This window comes from Erithacus rubecula, assembly GCF_903797595.1.
Source record: "Erithacus rubecula genome assembly, chromosome: 5".
NCBI lineage: Eukaryota > Metazoa > Chordata > Aves > Passeriformes > Muscicapidae > Erithacus > Erithacus rubecula.
Window position 1 is genome coordinate 34,274,978 of NC_136687.1, and position 16,432 is coordinate 34,291,409.

A 16,432-nucleotide genomic window follows, 5' to 3' on the forward strand; every position below is an offset into this window, starting at 1 on the left:
ATTGCACTGTGGTGTTTCAAAGAACCATGAAACTATTGAAAAGGACTGTTGGAAGCCATGGACTGCATTTGCCTAGCTGAAGGAAGTGCTGACTTCATCTAGATCAGGCAGTTGAATGTCTTCTGCTATGAAGTTTTAGAAACCTCTCAGGTGAAAATCCCAAAGCATCTCGGTTTTTTCAATTGATATAATGAATAAAGTTATTCTGGTTGGGCTCTGTGTGTGTGTGCACAAGGAAAGCACACTTGAGAACTACTATGTAAACTGTTGAGATACCACAGTACTGCCCTAGGTGATTTTCCAAGATAATGGCAAAGCAAACTTGATTACACAAGGTTAATGCAGTTATTTTAATTATTGTCTTTTACATGTGCAGGTGTTCAATCTGATACCAATTATTTAATTTCATTTCCTTTGCAGGATGCAAAGGGGAGCAATCAGAATTTAAATATTCACATATTCCAAAGGACAGAGGCTGCTCATAAACTTATAAGCAGAGACTTAACCCTCAAGCTTTTCCAGATTCTGACAGCAAAAAAAAAATTCAAGGTGCTGTTAGAGACTGTCCAACACAAGAAACGTGGATAGCCCAGCTGAGGGTGGCTCCCCCTCACCATGAAAACACAGCCTGTGGTCACCAGCTCTCACAGGATACACATCCCCACTGTCTCAGGGCAGAGCAACAGGGAGGGCTGGGCAGTGGGAGGTAGAATAAAACACACATTATCTCTAAAAATACGGGTGTTTGTAATATACACACTATACACTGTGGCCATTGTGGTATCTAACCCTGTGGGCAGATTCACATTTATCCCAATGTAAATTCTTCAGGCAATGGAAAGTTTGGCTGTGATTAGCACTGTCAGAACAAGCAAAGAATCAACACAAAGTCACACATGATCAGTGAAAAAGGTTGTGTTCAAGTCAGGCTTTAACTAATAAAAATAGTTTTAAAGGTGAATAAACGCTGAATGAAGTCAAACAGCCTGTTTAAAAATGTAAGGAAATCCAGTTCTGGATTTTAATACTTACCACTGTGTTTTGAAGATGAAGTTGTCCAAAGCTGATTATATAAACCTCATTCACTGCCTTCTCATGTAGTAATGAGGTACAATTTCTGCAATGTGCTTCTTGTGATGCCTTCTCTTTCCTTTCTTATTTACACTGCTGGGGTACAATTTAAATCACACCTAGCAGAGTCTCTGCAAGCTAGATGTCTTTAGACCATCAATTAGGCCATTAACTTTAATTTATTTCTTTTATCATCTTAATGAGTAATCAGGCAGGAGTCTTGAATTCTGTGTTCTTTAGTGGCAGAACTGGCATTCTTCCTAAATTCAGTGACATTAGGGGTGTTCTCTCTCTCCACTGAAGAAACAAAGTGCCCTGCTGTAACTTCCTCCCTTTAAGCAGAGGTTCAGCAAGGATGAAAGGAATTATGCAATTCTGCAAACTTCAGGCTTAATACCTGCAGGTCAGGATTGCTGTTAAGGGTGATCATGATGATGATGGGTATAATAAAATGAAAACCAGCTTCACTAAATGATAACTTTTTCTCCCGTGACAGTTGTATTTTTCTATAGTAGTCATTAATATCTAAAGCAATTAATTATTTAGGTCATATTTTTATTTTTCACAGGGTGAAAAAGTTTAAAGAATCTTTTTTCCTTACTAGCCCAGTCTTCCAGTTTCCTACTCTGAAACTGCCTGGCTCACAAACAAATTCTCCTCTTCCTCCATCCACACACAGTTCCATAAAAGACAAATTAAAATAACTAAGCATTGCTTACCTGAGTAAAAGGTGGCAAGATTGGACACCAGTCGCACAATAAGGAGAATTTGGGATCAGATTCCTCTGATAAAAGATCAAGGGCATATTCCCACAAAGCCTGAATGAAAAGTTCAAGCAAATCAAGTAAAGAACTTTTCTCAGATTGTCACATTTCTCATGAATGTGACAAGACCACGTTCTTGTGTATTCTGCAAATTTACATACTTTCAATGACAATGACATTGTATGTGCCTCCTAGAATTAAAAAATTGCTTCATATTCTACAGAATCTTGATATAACTTCTCATTTTTCTTTGTAATCAAACCCAACTAATTTTCAAGAGACAGATGCTTAATAACATATGCACAAAACTAGCTCTGAGAGCCCTGAAAACCCCTGGTATATTTAATCCAAAAGATCTCACATGATGGGTACAGACTTTATATATTCCTGAACTGTATAGTCTAACTTTTAATCTTGTGCAGGAACAGATTCTCCATCATCAGGTAACTACATTACACTTTACACTTTATGGACTAATCTTTATTCACAACCCCTTTTTGTTAGAAATCTCATTTCTTTGTTAAAGCCATCAAGTAAGGAAGTTCCTCAGCATTCTGACCTCCCCTCCCATACATGTCTTTTAACATACTTTAGCTGATAACAGGGGCAGACAGCTCCAGGGAGCTGCTATGGGGAAGCATTATCCCCCTCACCCATTAGCCACCCCAAGCAGAACCAAGCCTTGGGGTTAAATTAAGTCAAATCCCAGTAATTGAGCAGCCAGGGCCAAAACAACCTCTAAATGACATGTGACCTCTTCAAAGCACAAACTGTGAAAATAGAAGCCCAAAGGAGTATGTGATGCCTACCAAAGTGACTTTTTAGAAAAATCATTACCTACCTGGTGATTAAGAGTGACCAGCTAGGGATAAGTTGTGGTCACTCCAAGGCTGATTTATTTCTCCTCAGACTCCACCTTTGGTATGCTGTGTGCTGTTAACAGCATTCATGTTTTCACATTTTAAATGCCTTGGTGGTCTAGCTGGTGCTGTCTGAGCTTTACATGTGATAGGACAGTGATAGAACCGGAGAAACAAATAAGGACAAAAAAAAATAGTAAATCAACTATGCTTAGTTTTGTTTTCCACATTAAATTAGGCTCATCAACAAGCAATATGGGAGCAGAAATAAATCCTTATCCAACAGGAGAACTTATGAAGTAATTAATTAGGTTAGATCTACCATGTAGAATTTAAACAAAGAAAGGAGCATTGCAGAAAACACTGCAGGAGTATTCAAACCACTAGAGTCTCCACACTTTTCATCAAATCCAACTTTATAAAACACAATTAACAACGAATTACTTTTTTATTGGATAGCCAAAAGCCCTCTAGGACTGGCAGAGTGAGGACTAGGATTTAAGTAAGCCTTCTTATATTTATTAAGTTGGTGAGAAAGCAAACCCAAGAAATTTAATGCAAAGAGCTTTCAATCATGAATTTCTCATGATGACTTTATAAACACTGAATATTCACCACCTAGAAGTCAATTTGCCACTTTGCATGCCAGTTATTTTCAGGTACAGGTTTGTCAAGTACAAGCTCTTTTAGTGACATTTTATATTTCAGGGTACAAAAACAGTCCCTGAATTGTGCATGCTAATGTGCTGGTATGACAAAAGTAATCTGGTGAGACTGACTCAGAATTATACAAGTTCAGCAGTGAGGAACAGCATAGGCAAGAGGGGTTAAAAGGAAGTACAACTCAAATAATCATTTTCACTTGAGTTGTGAATCCCAGGGAGACAGTCCCATTACAGCACAACAAAACCAATGAAAATATGTAGGAAACAGGGACTGGGTAACCTTTTGAACTGGTTAACCTGCTCTCTCCCTAACAAGCGTGCCTCAAGAAATGTGAAAAATGCTCATGCTTGGCTGGTCACCCTATGGACAGGAAGGCTTCTCTGCAATTTTTTTTAACTATTAAAATAGAAACCATAAACCAAAAAGAGCCACAAATTGATAATCATCTAATGGGAAATCTGCTGCAAATGTATGTCATACAGGCAATTAAATTTTTATGCTAAGATATATACAGAGAAGCCAGATGAAACTGTTTCTGTAGTTTACTCCCATAGAGGTGTCTTGCAAATATGATGATGAGACATTTTAAGGAGAAAGACAATGTGCTCTTGGATTACCCTGCTTGGGCAGGAAAGTTGCACCAGATGAGCCACTGTGGTCCCTTTCACCCTTACCCATTCTGTAATCTTCTGTAATAAGTCCTGATTAATTTGATGGTGAACAAGCTTAGGGTAGTATATAGAAAATATTAATTTTATATAAACATTTATATAAATACACTCATGTCAAATTATTTTTTTATTTTCCATGCACTGGGTGTATCAAGCTTAATGAGTGCTAAAGTTGCTGAAGACAACAGTAAATTGCTTAATTGCTTTTGCTTTATGCAAAATTGTCCTTTTTCTTGGACAATGTACTGTCAAAACACACTGAACTCTATTAGTTCTGTATTGAAGAGTTGAATAATGTTGACCTAACACTCTACTGTCAATCAATACAATACAATCAAGAGGCTGTGAAAAGATTATAAAGTAATAATTCAGTTGTAGATATTCTGAACATCACACATTTAAGTCTCTGTTGAAGCAGGGAGAGTCTGGAAAGTATTTTTTACAATGCTTTGGATTAAATTCTCAGTCATTCCAGTGACCAAGAAAGACTGTATAAGAAGCAGCTGAGGACCTGTAGATAAACATATATTATATACTGCATAAAAGCTACCTTGTAAAGATGTATATTATTTTCAAACCTTGGAAAATAGAGAACTACTGTAAGATGATTACAAATTTAATTGCAAAGTTAAAAGCTCTTCAAGCTATTTATAGTAATAACAAGAAACATGCAACAATGAAATTCTGACCTAAGTACCTTTGAAAGAGCTACCAAGACTGTTGCTCATGGAAACCAAAATATAATCTTTATTGACTTGAGGATCACCAAGAAAAGCATATAAAGACATCATTTTATGACTTGTTTTCTAATTGAATTAGCATATATAAATATTGAAAAATAAAATAATATCAGAAGAGTAATACACTTAACCATAGTGACCAAGGGGAACAATGTTAAAAATATTCATTGCAAGCTGTATAACCCAGTGAGGGAATAATTATCAGCCCTGTACAGCTTCTGCTCAGAAATAAAGATTTATTAGATGAAACTAATTTTTCCACAAATAACATTCTTTGTGGATTTTTCTGGATTATGATGATAGTAAACTGCAACAGTAAGTGGTCTCCTTTAGTAGTTAAAACTGGCTAAAAATCAGCTGCACTGACACATGTTACAAATAAGACCATGTTATTTGTCTCTGTTAAGTGTCAAGTCTAATATCATTCAAAAAAAGGTTTCAGCTGTGATTTGCAGTTTTGTTACCCAAAATTCTAGGAAACACCCTTTCTTAGTGACAGTTATGAGTGCAATCTGTAGTTTGTACACATAAGACACTGAAGTTTTGTCTTGTTTTGAGTGCAAAATAAAAGTTCAAATTTAAAAGTGATTTCAGTAAAATTCCTCCTCATTCATTGCATGAAAGAAACAGAGGTAGTATTTCATGTAGGGCCCAGAGCACACTCAACCCAGGCCTTTCAGCAGCAGAGCACACTGTCTCACTTTGCATGGAGGGTGCTGCAGACTGTGGAGATGCTCCTCTCTTCATTTCCATCCTCTTATAGAGCTGTGTCTGCCTGAGAGCCAAAGATCCATCTTTTAAAAATATGTTTCAAATGGCTGCAGAATGCAGTGCCTGCCAGCAGCAGTAATGTTTGGATGAAACCTCCAGATTCCTGGTGTGGGGCTTCATTTGGGGTACATACATAGGTGAATTAACAAATCTCTACAGTCTTCATCTCATGAGATATGAAGTACCATAGATACAATTAGCTCTATTAACACTACTGGATTTACTATTTTTTTTTTTTGTATTATCCCCAAAGCTGGTAGCATTTGTTATCAGTAGCTGTAGGATTCATAAAAAATTCTGAAAAAAATAGCTGCAGTTCTGCTCGGGAACTACAGCCCTTCACAGGTACAAAACCTTTGTAAATTAATTTGAAGCTACCAAGGGACTGTGTAATTGAAGCTAAAGGTAATAATTCCTTGGATGAAAGAGGCCAGAGGGACAACATTGCAAAAATAAGGCAAATAGTTAAGAACTGCAACTATTATTCTCTGTTAGTTATTAGACAAACAAATCCTTTTCCTATCAATGGGCATCTAAAATGACCTCATTATTACCTACCAACAAATGAAGAGGTTGAGATTCAAAGGCAAAAGACTTTACAAGTTTTATACCCCAAAACCATTCCCAGCAGGTAAAGCAGGTGGAAAAACTTCACTGTGAGATGAACTGTCACTAAGTGCTAAGAGTCATTCAGCTTCTGTCAAAGCATGTGCAGGTTTCAGAAAGCTTTTGGCAAAAATCCCTCATCAGGGGCTCCTAAGGAAACTAAGTTTTCCATTCATACTTAATGCTCAGAAATAAACGGTGGCATACACAATCACTTGCCATATCACAGGGAAGTGGCTGTTCTTCCAGGGCATCTGGACTGTGACCTGACAAAAAGCAATAGGGACAGACAGGGAGTCTGCAAACAAAAGATTTGCTTTGTAAAACCACAATTACACAGGCTCACTCAAGATGGTGCACTCGTACAGGTGATTACAGTTCACAGTCTGTGCTGCACTGCCAGCTGATTTTCATTTGGGTGAGGAGCTGAAATCACAGAGTAGATGAGGTTGAAAGAGACCTCTGGAGACCAAGCAGTCCAACTCTCCTGCAAGCAGGGCCAGCTACAGCAGTTTGGTCTAGCCTGTGTTCAGCTGGGGTTTTACATCTCTGAGGAGATCTCCACAGTCTCTGTGGTCACTCTTTTACCTTCCTCACGGAGAAAAAGTTCTTTAGATTTTGAAGTGGCATCTCCTGTGTTCAACTGGAGTCAATTGCCTTTTGTCCTGTCATTGGGTACCACTAAGAAAAGTCTGGCTTCCTTTTTTGCCCAACCCACACCAGGTATTTTTAGACAAATACATACAAGATCTCTTCTTGGCTTCCTCGCTCCAGGCTGAAGACTCCCAGCTCTTCCGAACTCTCTGTACAATAGATGCTCCAGTCCCTTAATCACCTTTGTGGCCTTTCACTGGTTTCACTCTAGTTCATCCCCATTCCTCTCACACTAGGTCACTCAGACCTGGACCCAGCATTCCATGTTGCCTGACCAGTGAAGAGGAGAAGGATCACCACTCCAGCTTGCTGACAGCATTCCTCCTCATGCAGGTCAGGATACTGTTGGTCTTTTTTCTGCAAGGGTCCACTGCTGGCTCATTCAGGATCCTCAGATGCTCCTCTCCAAAGCTGTGCTCCAACCACAGCCTGGTGCATGGGATCATTCTTCCTCACATACAGGACTTTGTGCCTGCTTTGTCAGGCATCATGGTGTTCCTGCCTATTTCTCCAGGCCCTTTAAGTGGCAGCCTACTTAGCAGCACAGCAGCATCCTCTCTCTCTACTCCTGATCCTTTTGCAGGTTTCTTTCTCTATGTGAAGGTGGCTTCCCCATTCCATTGTGGGCTGCCACCTTCTTCCCCTCTTGCTCCTTTTTAAAGCTGCCCTCCCTAGGTTGGCCAACCTGGGCAAAGATGCTTTTGCCTCGCACAGTCACACCTGAAACCTTTCAGGACTCTGCTGGCTGTACAGCTGGGGTGAAAGTGAAGGCTGAACAAGCCACACCCCAGAGCTGAGCACCCAGCAAGCAGCTTTGTCCCAGCTACCCAGGGACAGGCAAAAGGCAGCAGTGTGGTCAAGGATTCAAAAGTCAGTGCAGCAACCATAATGTTTTTGGTGGTAGCGATTAAAGAAAACTAAGTCAGATTTTATAATTAAGTTTGCAGATTTTGTTTTTCTTTTCTTTTTTTTTCTTTAACTAGACAGAAACTAGCACAGGTGATAGAGGCAGAGGTATTTCTTGGTTTTCTCTCAGCCTCCTGGCACCAGGCAGCTTCAGCAGGATGCTCCACACCCTCCAGGCCAAGTGCCAGGTATTAAGTGTGAATAACTAGTTCTTAGCTAAGTATTAAAAAACCCAGTAACATCCTGAATCATTAGAGAATCAGAGCAGGCACGGATTTCTAGGTATCAGACAAGCACTATCTGTGATGGCTGGGCATAGTTTCTCAATTTAAAATAATTTTTGATAATACATGTAGACTCATTTTCCAGCTTGAGGCACCAAACTTTATATAAGCACACTTAAAACATTGACTCATTTGGCCTGTCTGGAACTGATAGTTCATAACATCAGCAGGTTCTGAGTACACTGCATCCTCTCTGCCTTCATAGAAAAACCAGCAACAGCCTGAGCATGCCAACAGGCCATTGATCTGAGGAAATACACTGAAAGATGCCTTTGATTAGCTCACTACTTTGGGTTGCCTATTTTAACCAAGCACAGATTGCAACCTGCAGAAAAAGTGAAAACTGACAGTAAAACCAGTAAGCCAAAATTCAGAGAGAGGAAACAATGGGGTTCTGCAGAAAACAGCAGTTGGAAGTAAAGCAGTGCCCAAAAGCAAAGGCAAGAAATAGAAGAAATGTTGGATGAACAAGAGTTACTGTATAGAACAAACCATGAACAGTGTTCCAGAATGCTCAGATTAATCCCCCAGGCTAATGCAAGTACAAGGTATAAAGCAAATGTTTAGATGTAAGAACTGCAAACGCAATTGTATTTAACAGCACAAAAAAAAAAAAAAAAAAAAAAAAAAAAAAAAAAAAAAAAAAAAGAGAGAGGAAAAATCCAGAGGACAAATGAAAAAATAAAAATTACACAAAATAAAAACACAAAACCTATTTCCAAATACTTTTTCTGACTGATATAATAAAATTTGTGTGAGGAAAAATGTGACATGAGAGATATAACATGAGATAGATTTGTTTTACAATTATGTATATTTGCAAAATGAACACATAAAACTTTTATCTTTTCTTAAAAGCCCATTGTGCTGATGACTGAATCCAAGGCCCCCTACCCACTGTGGTCCTGCAATACATGATGACAGCAGTTCATATCTTATCTCTGTTGGCACTGTCATTACTACTGGCATTATGTCTCATCATAGGTCTTTAAGCATCCCTGCAATACTTACATTCCTTTATAATCCTCAAGTACAGTTTTAGACTGCATCATCTGCCAAAATCAGGTTCTGAGGCTCCTTATAGATCTCCTCATAAGAGCTGTATGTATGAATGAGCCAGTTAACTCAAAGGCAGAGTGGTGTCTTTTAAAGAGATTTACTGTGAGCAGAGATGCACTGCTATTTCTCACTGTCAGCCTGCAAAGAGCTCAGTGGTGATATCAAGGATACAAATAAGATGCAAAGTGCTTCTCGTTGACAGCAAACAGCTAAACCTGTGTGGCTCACGTTAAAAATGCAAAGCACATTTTAGAGTGCACTGGGTACTTAAAAAAAAAAAAAAAAAAAAAGAAAAAAAAAGAAAAAAGAGAGAAAAAGAATTATTTTCCCAGGGTACATTACACAAATTTAGAATAGAATAATGCTATATGTCAAAGGCAGTCATGCTTTTGCAGCTGAATTTTAATGCTGCCTTTTCTTTCTTCTGTCTCACCCTACCAGGGGCCATTCTCCTTTGAAAACTACTTCTCTCTACAGATTGCTGCTGCTACCTTGTCACACCCCCTCCTGCCTCCATCTGCCACTGCCTCCTCATGGGCCATCACTTCTCACTGACTTCTGCCTGGGGAAGAGGAAAAAAAGCCCCAGAGGAGCTCTGCTTTGTATCTTACCTCTAATAATGCCATACCACTTCAGACAGAAAAGGGATATGTGCACATCTAAAAGAGTGTCCCTAAATAAAATGAGTCAAACACAGTTCAACACTGGTCTCTCTACACAGATAAAGGAGAGCATAGAAGCAAGATTTCCTTATGGTTCTCCAGCAGATCCCAGATGCCACGGTAGGGAACAAAAAGGCTCCTGCAGTTTTCAATAGCCCTCTGTCACAGCTGGCACCCTGCCAGCCTGTGCAGACACCGGCTGCTGAGCCCACTGGGGATGCAGTGCTGGAGCAGAAAGGCCCAAGGAAACTGAAATGAAGAAAGGGCCATCAGGGCTGGAGACAGGGAGTGAGACAGAGCCAGCAGAGAAACAGATATCCAGGGCAATGGGTCAGGGGCAAAGTGGAGAAAGGGAAAGGTGGTAAGATCTGGAAGTACTGCCATGCTTTCTGCCAGCGCAGGCTCCCCAGAGCTTCAATGCATTTCCCACACCTCACTTATAACTCCTTAAAGGGCTGTTTTATAGCAGTCTTAGTTACTTTCTTTTGGGCTGCATTTCGCTGATGAAATTCCTCAAAACTTTTGCTTCCTCCAAATCCCACTTTGCTTCTCCATCTCTCTGTAGCATCATCACAAGGGAGAAAACTTCATCTTGTTCCTGGAAGTTTTCAGTGACTGAAAACATCGTACGTGGAACTCTGGAGGAGAGCAAAAAAATTCACCAACCAAACACCATCTTTGTCAGAACTGTCTTTTCTCAAAATGCAGCAAGACATCTCCTGAAGAAAACTATGCCTCACATAGTTTACTTTACACACAAATCTATCAGCTCACTGGAGTGCTGTCCAGACAGGGCTCTGAAAACACATATGTTCTATGAAGAACACAAGAAAACTTAAACAGAAAGCAAAGGAATAATCGTTATGCACTTCTATTTAACCTTCTGATAAAAACTTCAAATTATTCAGACCAAAATTTATTTGCATGTAACTAAAAAGGCATCCAGATCCAGCAGTTCAGCACACTGTTCTGGCTCTCTTCTCTCAGTTTTCTCCCTGTTTTCACCCTGGCTCCTTGCAGGGAGAGCTGCCCTGGAACACCCTGCACTCCCAGAGCACCACCACCATCTCACTTAGGGCACAGAACACTCTGCTCCAGGAGAGAATCTCTCCAGCAAGGCAGAGGGAGCAGCAGGCATTCTGTCACCCTGGAAAGGCAAGGCTGTCCTGCTCTGACAGCTGCTGCCTGCAGCCACCACCTCCCTCCCCTTTGAAGCTGCTGTGTGTGTGTAACCACATCGGCAAGAAATGTCCTTTTCCACGCTTCTCACCAGAATTAGAGGCAGTGGTACAGCCATGCATCCTGTTGGATGGGGCCAGCATGAGTAGGTAGGCTCAGTTTCCAAAGGTTTGCTTCTAAATAACTCTGCCATTCACCCCCTCTTTGCTGAGGCAGCAGGACACGGGATATGCACCCCTTACAGAGGCCCAACTCACTTCTGCATACTATAAATCAAACTGAACAAGCACCAGGACATCAAATTGTAAACTGAAGCAGCTGAGCAGGGGCACCTTCCTGTACTCCTAACAAATCTCTATACTGGAAGCAGCCCAACAGACAGAGAAAACAAAACTCTTACACCGCCTCAGAATCAAAACAATGCACACAAGAAAAATATAAGAATTACAGCTCAACAATCACCTCTCTCTATTTCCACCACAAAACAGGTCCAGAATGGCTACAGCAGAACAAGAGTCAAATTGCAACAGATATATAAGGACACATGCTTCACCCTCAAGACTATTTTCACATTAGTACATAATATTACAATTCCATTTAAGATCCTTGTTTTGTGTTTTTATGGTACCAGATCATTTGATTAATCTGGAATTAGTCAAAATTAGTATTTCCTCTGAAATATTCTTTAATGTAATGCTTTACCTCTTGATTAAATACTGTTCAGTAAAGAACTTGATGCTTGGCATCACTGAGCATGCTGTACTAGTTAAAACTGGTCAAAATAATTAAAGGGTTTTTTAATTATGTTTCAGAAAACTTGAAAGGATCCTAAAGTAAAAAATTAAAGTACTGCATGAGATAATTGAGTAAGCCTGCTCTTGTCCACCAAATGCAAAATAAGGCACCTGTTCAGAAACCATGTTTTTCTGGCTGTGCAACCTCAGGAAACTGCTCCTTCCCATTCCCCCCAGCCTGCTCACACTCCACAAGCAAGACACAATTATTCCACGGAATCTTTCCTCTTCCCTTTCTGGATGTTATGCTTCGCCCTTTGAGGAGACACCTTTGCATCAGATTCTGGATGAACTAACTGTTCCCTGCTGGAAGGGAATTGTTAAATTTCTGTCCCAGACTAGGCTGGCAGTGGCCACAGGAGAGCAGGGCTCTCACTCACTGGCAGAAGTCAGGACAAACAAAGGGCTGCTTGTACAGCATCTCCCATCAGCCCTCCCTCCCTCCTCTCATCCCCACTAGCTCCAGCTCTCTCTGGGTGCATCTACAAAGACACAGCTGCCAACAAAGTGAAAGGGAGTGAACCAGAAGATAAAGGTATGTTTTGCTCCTGAAATTATCCTTGTCTACTTGTTCCTTCTAGTTACAGGGTACAGCATTAGGAATACATATGGGAACATGCAGAAGATTTGGGAGAGGCTGTTATAATGCATGCATGAGGTACCACTCAAGGCAGTTGCTTGGCTGGGATCCAGATCAAAATAATTCTTTTATTTGCTTCTCTTCAAAGTTGGATACTACAAATGATCATCTGAAGTCACTAAATATAGTATATTGCCTTCCAGTGCTCAATATAATGTGGAGAGAGGTGTCTTCACAGTGAATTGCTGTCTTAAAGAAAGCAAAATGGGGTTTAATGAGAACTCAGTTTCTGGAAAGAATCATGGTATTGATGACAGTTACAAAGCAGTAATTCACTGAATTCATCTTCAGTGGAATAGCTGCTGTCCTTATAGTGTTCAAGCAAAATAGATTTAAGAATATTTTTGACAGAAATAAATCTTCACACTTTATCAGTTATGCAGTTCTTGTGTAACGATTTTTTAGTAATGCACTAATAAACCTAACTACCAAGCACAAACACACCTAAATAGTAAATACTCACCATCTTACAGGTGTTTGTGAAAGGCAAACTTGACAAATGAATAAACACTAAAATGTATTTCATTTTGAATAAGTGAAAGATTTTTAATATATATTTACTTTTTAAGTGCAACTTGTTAACCTGGCACATGCCACTGGATAGACTGGAAAAGAACATACACCAAAAGTGTACCAATTAATGTATTTCTTGTCTCCAATATTAGGCAACTAGAAATACAGCCTACTTAAGGGGAAAAGAAGGGTATATTTAATGATGGATTGATATTTTTAATGGCTCATAGACCAACCTACAAATATTTCTATTTTCCCAACCATGCAGGATCTCTAGAAGTGCCAAAATACACATTCGTGCCATTTTTCAGTTTTCTTTATTTGTAACACCCGCGCTCCTATTTGATACTGTGTGACCTTTAAAGGACATCACTTCTCATGAACTGTTACCCTGCTGTTCTTGCACAAGGAGGCTGAGACTTGGGATTTTCTCTTCAGTCTGACTACCTCTGCATCTAGTGGATCCAAAGACTAGATAGTGCCAAATTGCCTGACAAGATAATTCAGACACTCTCAGCTGAACAAGCAGAGACAGCACTAATTCCTGACTCATCATGCATATTCCCAAACTAACAATTTTCCTTCAGGAAAAACTCCAAACTATTTCAAGCACTTGTATTCCCAGGTGTATTTGGTCTTAAACCTTACTTACACCACACCAAGATAATCAACATAATTAACTGAGCAGAGCTTAAACAAATGCAAGGAGCTAATTTTCAGTATTTTTAGATAGCTTTACTCCTGCTAGAATTTGAAATTATACAATCTTGATAGAACAAGCTGGTCAGGCTTAGCATGCCTGGCATTGCTATCTTTTCAGAAGGATTTATAAAATAAGAAAATGTAAGAAGATGCTTGCTGGCAATGAATGAGTCCTTGAGCCACATTAGTGATTGGATTGGTTCATTGCATTTTCCTGATTTGCTTTGTGAGAGAAGCCTATCTCCTGTGCTGTGCAAAAGCAGACAATGCCTTTGACATTCATTTTGAAATAAACATGCACATACTAGCTCTGTTCTTTACCTAGGCAATCACAGTGACACTCCAACATCTGTTCAACAGCACTCAGGATAAGAAGTTGCAGTAGTTTGTGAGACAGAGATGCTGCATCTGAAGGGTGTGTTGAGTTTACCCACACTGACCTGTGCAGGGAGCTGATGGAACACTGCAGCTCCTTGGCAATCTTACATTTGCAAATAGAGACTGTACTCTTTCCCCCAGGAAACAAATACCCGTTTGAAGAAAGGTCTTTCAACAAAAATTTCTGTATGGCTTTGATCTAAAAAAAAACCCAAAAAACACCCAACTAAAAAAACAAACAAACAAACAAAAAAAAAAACCCAAAAAAAAACCCCAAAAAAACAACCCCAGAGGAAATATTTAGGCAGAAACAAAATGATAATATTTTTTCTGAATAATAACAATGCTTATCATTGGTAAGATGCATAGCTGGGCAGAGCAGCTGTCTATCCATAGCTCTGCAGCATGCTGACTCTGCTAATACTGATTTTGGCACCCACCCATAGAAACCCTCCTGATGACACATTACAGCAATGTCCTATTATTTTTCAAGGCAAGTAGTGAACTGCAGAATCACCTAAAAACTGTAGGTCATGATTTTTGAATCTAGCAATTTGACAGTGTATATATAGAGAATATGCCTGTTTTCAGGAAGTGAATTCCTACAAATTTTGAGGAGATGGGCAGCTGGCAACAGATTCAAATGAGCATTTCAGTTGAACTCCAAGAAGAAAAAGAAATCACTTGAAATTATTAAAAAATGTTAAAAAAAGTTCTCAAGAGCAAGGTGTCATGAATGCCTCATCCTCAGTAGAAGAACACAGAATAATCCAACCACAGGAAACAAAGGCATAAACCTCCTGCTTCCTAATTTTCTATTTAATGGAATTTTTCTTTTATTAAATTCTTCATTAAGCTCAACTGTTTGAACAGAGGATTAAATTGTAATCCCTGACACTGGCATTTATCTAGGAATAGTATAAACAATTTTTTTCTCTTTAAGCATTAGACTTCTCTGAGCAGAACTCTCATAACTGAAGTGTTTATACTCCTACAAAATAAAACCATAAATATAATAATACAGATTCTTCACTCAAGTCTAAAAAACACCAGGCAAGGTTAGAACAATGTTTACTTTATTTGAGTAGTAGTTTTGAGGTCTAAAACTAATAAAGACAATATGTTATTCAATACTGCACTCTGAGGTAATTAAAAATAGATCCCCAAGGCTCCATTACTAGTACTTTACAGGAGTCTTCTACTCAAAAGTTCCCATACAAGTTCATGGAGACTAAAAGGAATTATTCAATGATTTTTTTTCTACAACAGAAGCCAAAAAAACCACAGAAGAGCTTATTCTCACTTTGCTCATGTTCTTTAATATATTGGCCACTTTTTAGTATTGTATTTGGCTACTGATGCTAAAAAAACCCCAAGTTTAAATTTAAAAATAACTATCCAAAAAAGCTTTGACATGTTGTATTTTATTCCTAATGTGAATCTCAATTTCCAGATTTTCTTACATGGCATTTTATTCATTGGTTGAAGAAATTGAAGATAAGATAGCTACGGTGACAAGAACACTACCTGAGAAAAATGACTAAAAAATAATGTAGATTTATATATTAAAAGTTTACTGTTTGTTTTTTCAAGGGTGATCTCAAGAATTTTACAAAGTAACCCATATTATAGTCACATCTACAGCTGGCATACTTCATTTTTTTTTCCTTATCTAGATAATAGCTCTACCATCTTAACCTCACCTTTGATAGTCTTTGATTAGACATTGCCTTACACCTTGTTTTATTTGAGTTAGCCCATTCTAATCTTTGGTCCCACATGGAAGATCAGGGCTGGCCCATAACATCGTGTCAGGGCATGAATTCCAGAGTGCCAGCAAGGTGAAGGACAGCAAAGTCTTCCTTAAGTCTTACACAAACAAAATAACGAGCACAGAGGGAGAGTGCTGGGCAGAGCTGATCATTCTCTAGGTTCATTTTCAGAGCAGAATTCCTATTTAAATTCAGTTAAGATAACAGATCCATTTTGTTTGAGCACAAGAAAAGGTAAAAAAACCTCACTCTCCTAATACCAATAAAAGCTCAGTTCAAACACTGTTCAAAAGCCTCATTTAAAAGTGAATGCAAGTTCAAGGATGCAGAGCTTTGTGACAAGGTCAGACTGTGCAAAGCAGCACAGAACAGCAGAGCTCACAATGAACAAAATTATGAAAACCCTAGTGACCAGCAGGAGAGTTTTGCAAGGGATAATTTACCCCACCTTTTAAAAATCCAGCTAAACCATAAGGACATCCAGTAGCAAAACTTAACTCAGCAGTCTGCAGTACTAACAAACCAAATAAAGAGGATTCTCCATAATGCTGTATCATACCAGAGCTCAGGACAGCAGCACCTGGCAGCACTGCAGACAGGTCCTTAATGCCTCAGTTTCTCTCACAGCCCATGACACAGCATTCAATCAGCAAGCAGTTTTCCCACAACTTTGATGGGGAAAGATACTATTTATTTTATGTGACTCTTGTTTTGACAGGCAAAGTGGCCAGGAAGGCAAG

The 16,432-nt window shown here is 39.2% G+C and overlaps 1 protein-coding gene across 1 annotated transcript in view; it reads right to left on the minus strand.

The window, feature by feature from the left end:
• Positions 1-16,432, minus strand: part of CEP44 (centrosomal protein 44) — a 494,127-nt gene that overhangs the window by 383,233 nt on the left and 94,462 nt on the right. The window lies entirely within an intron of this gene.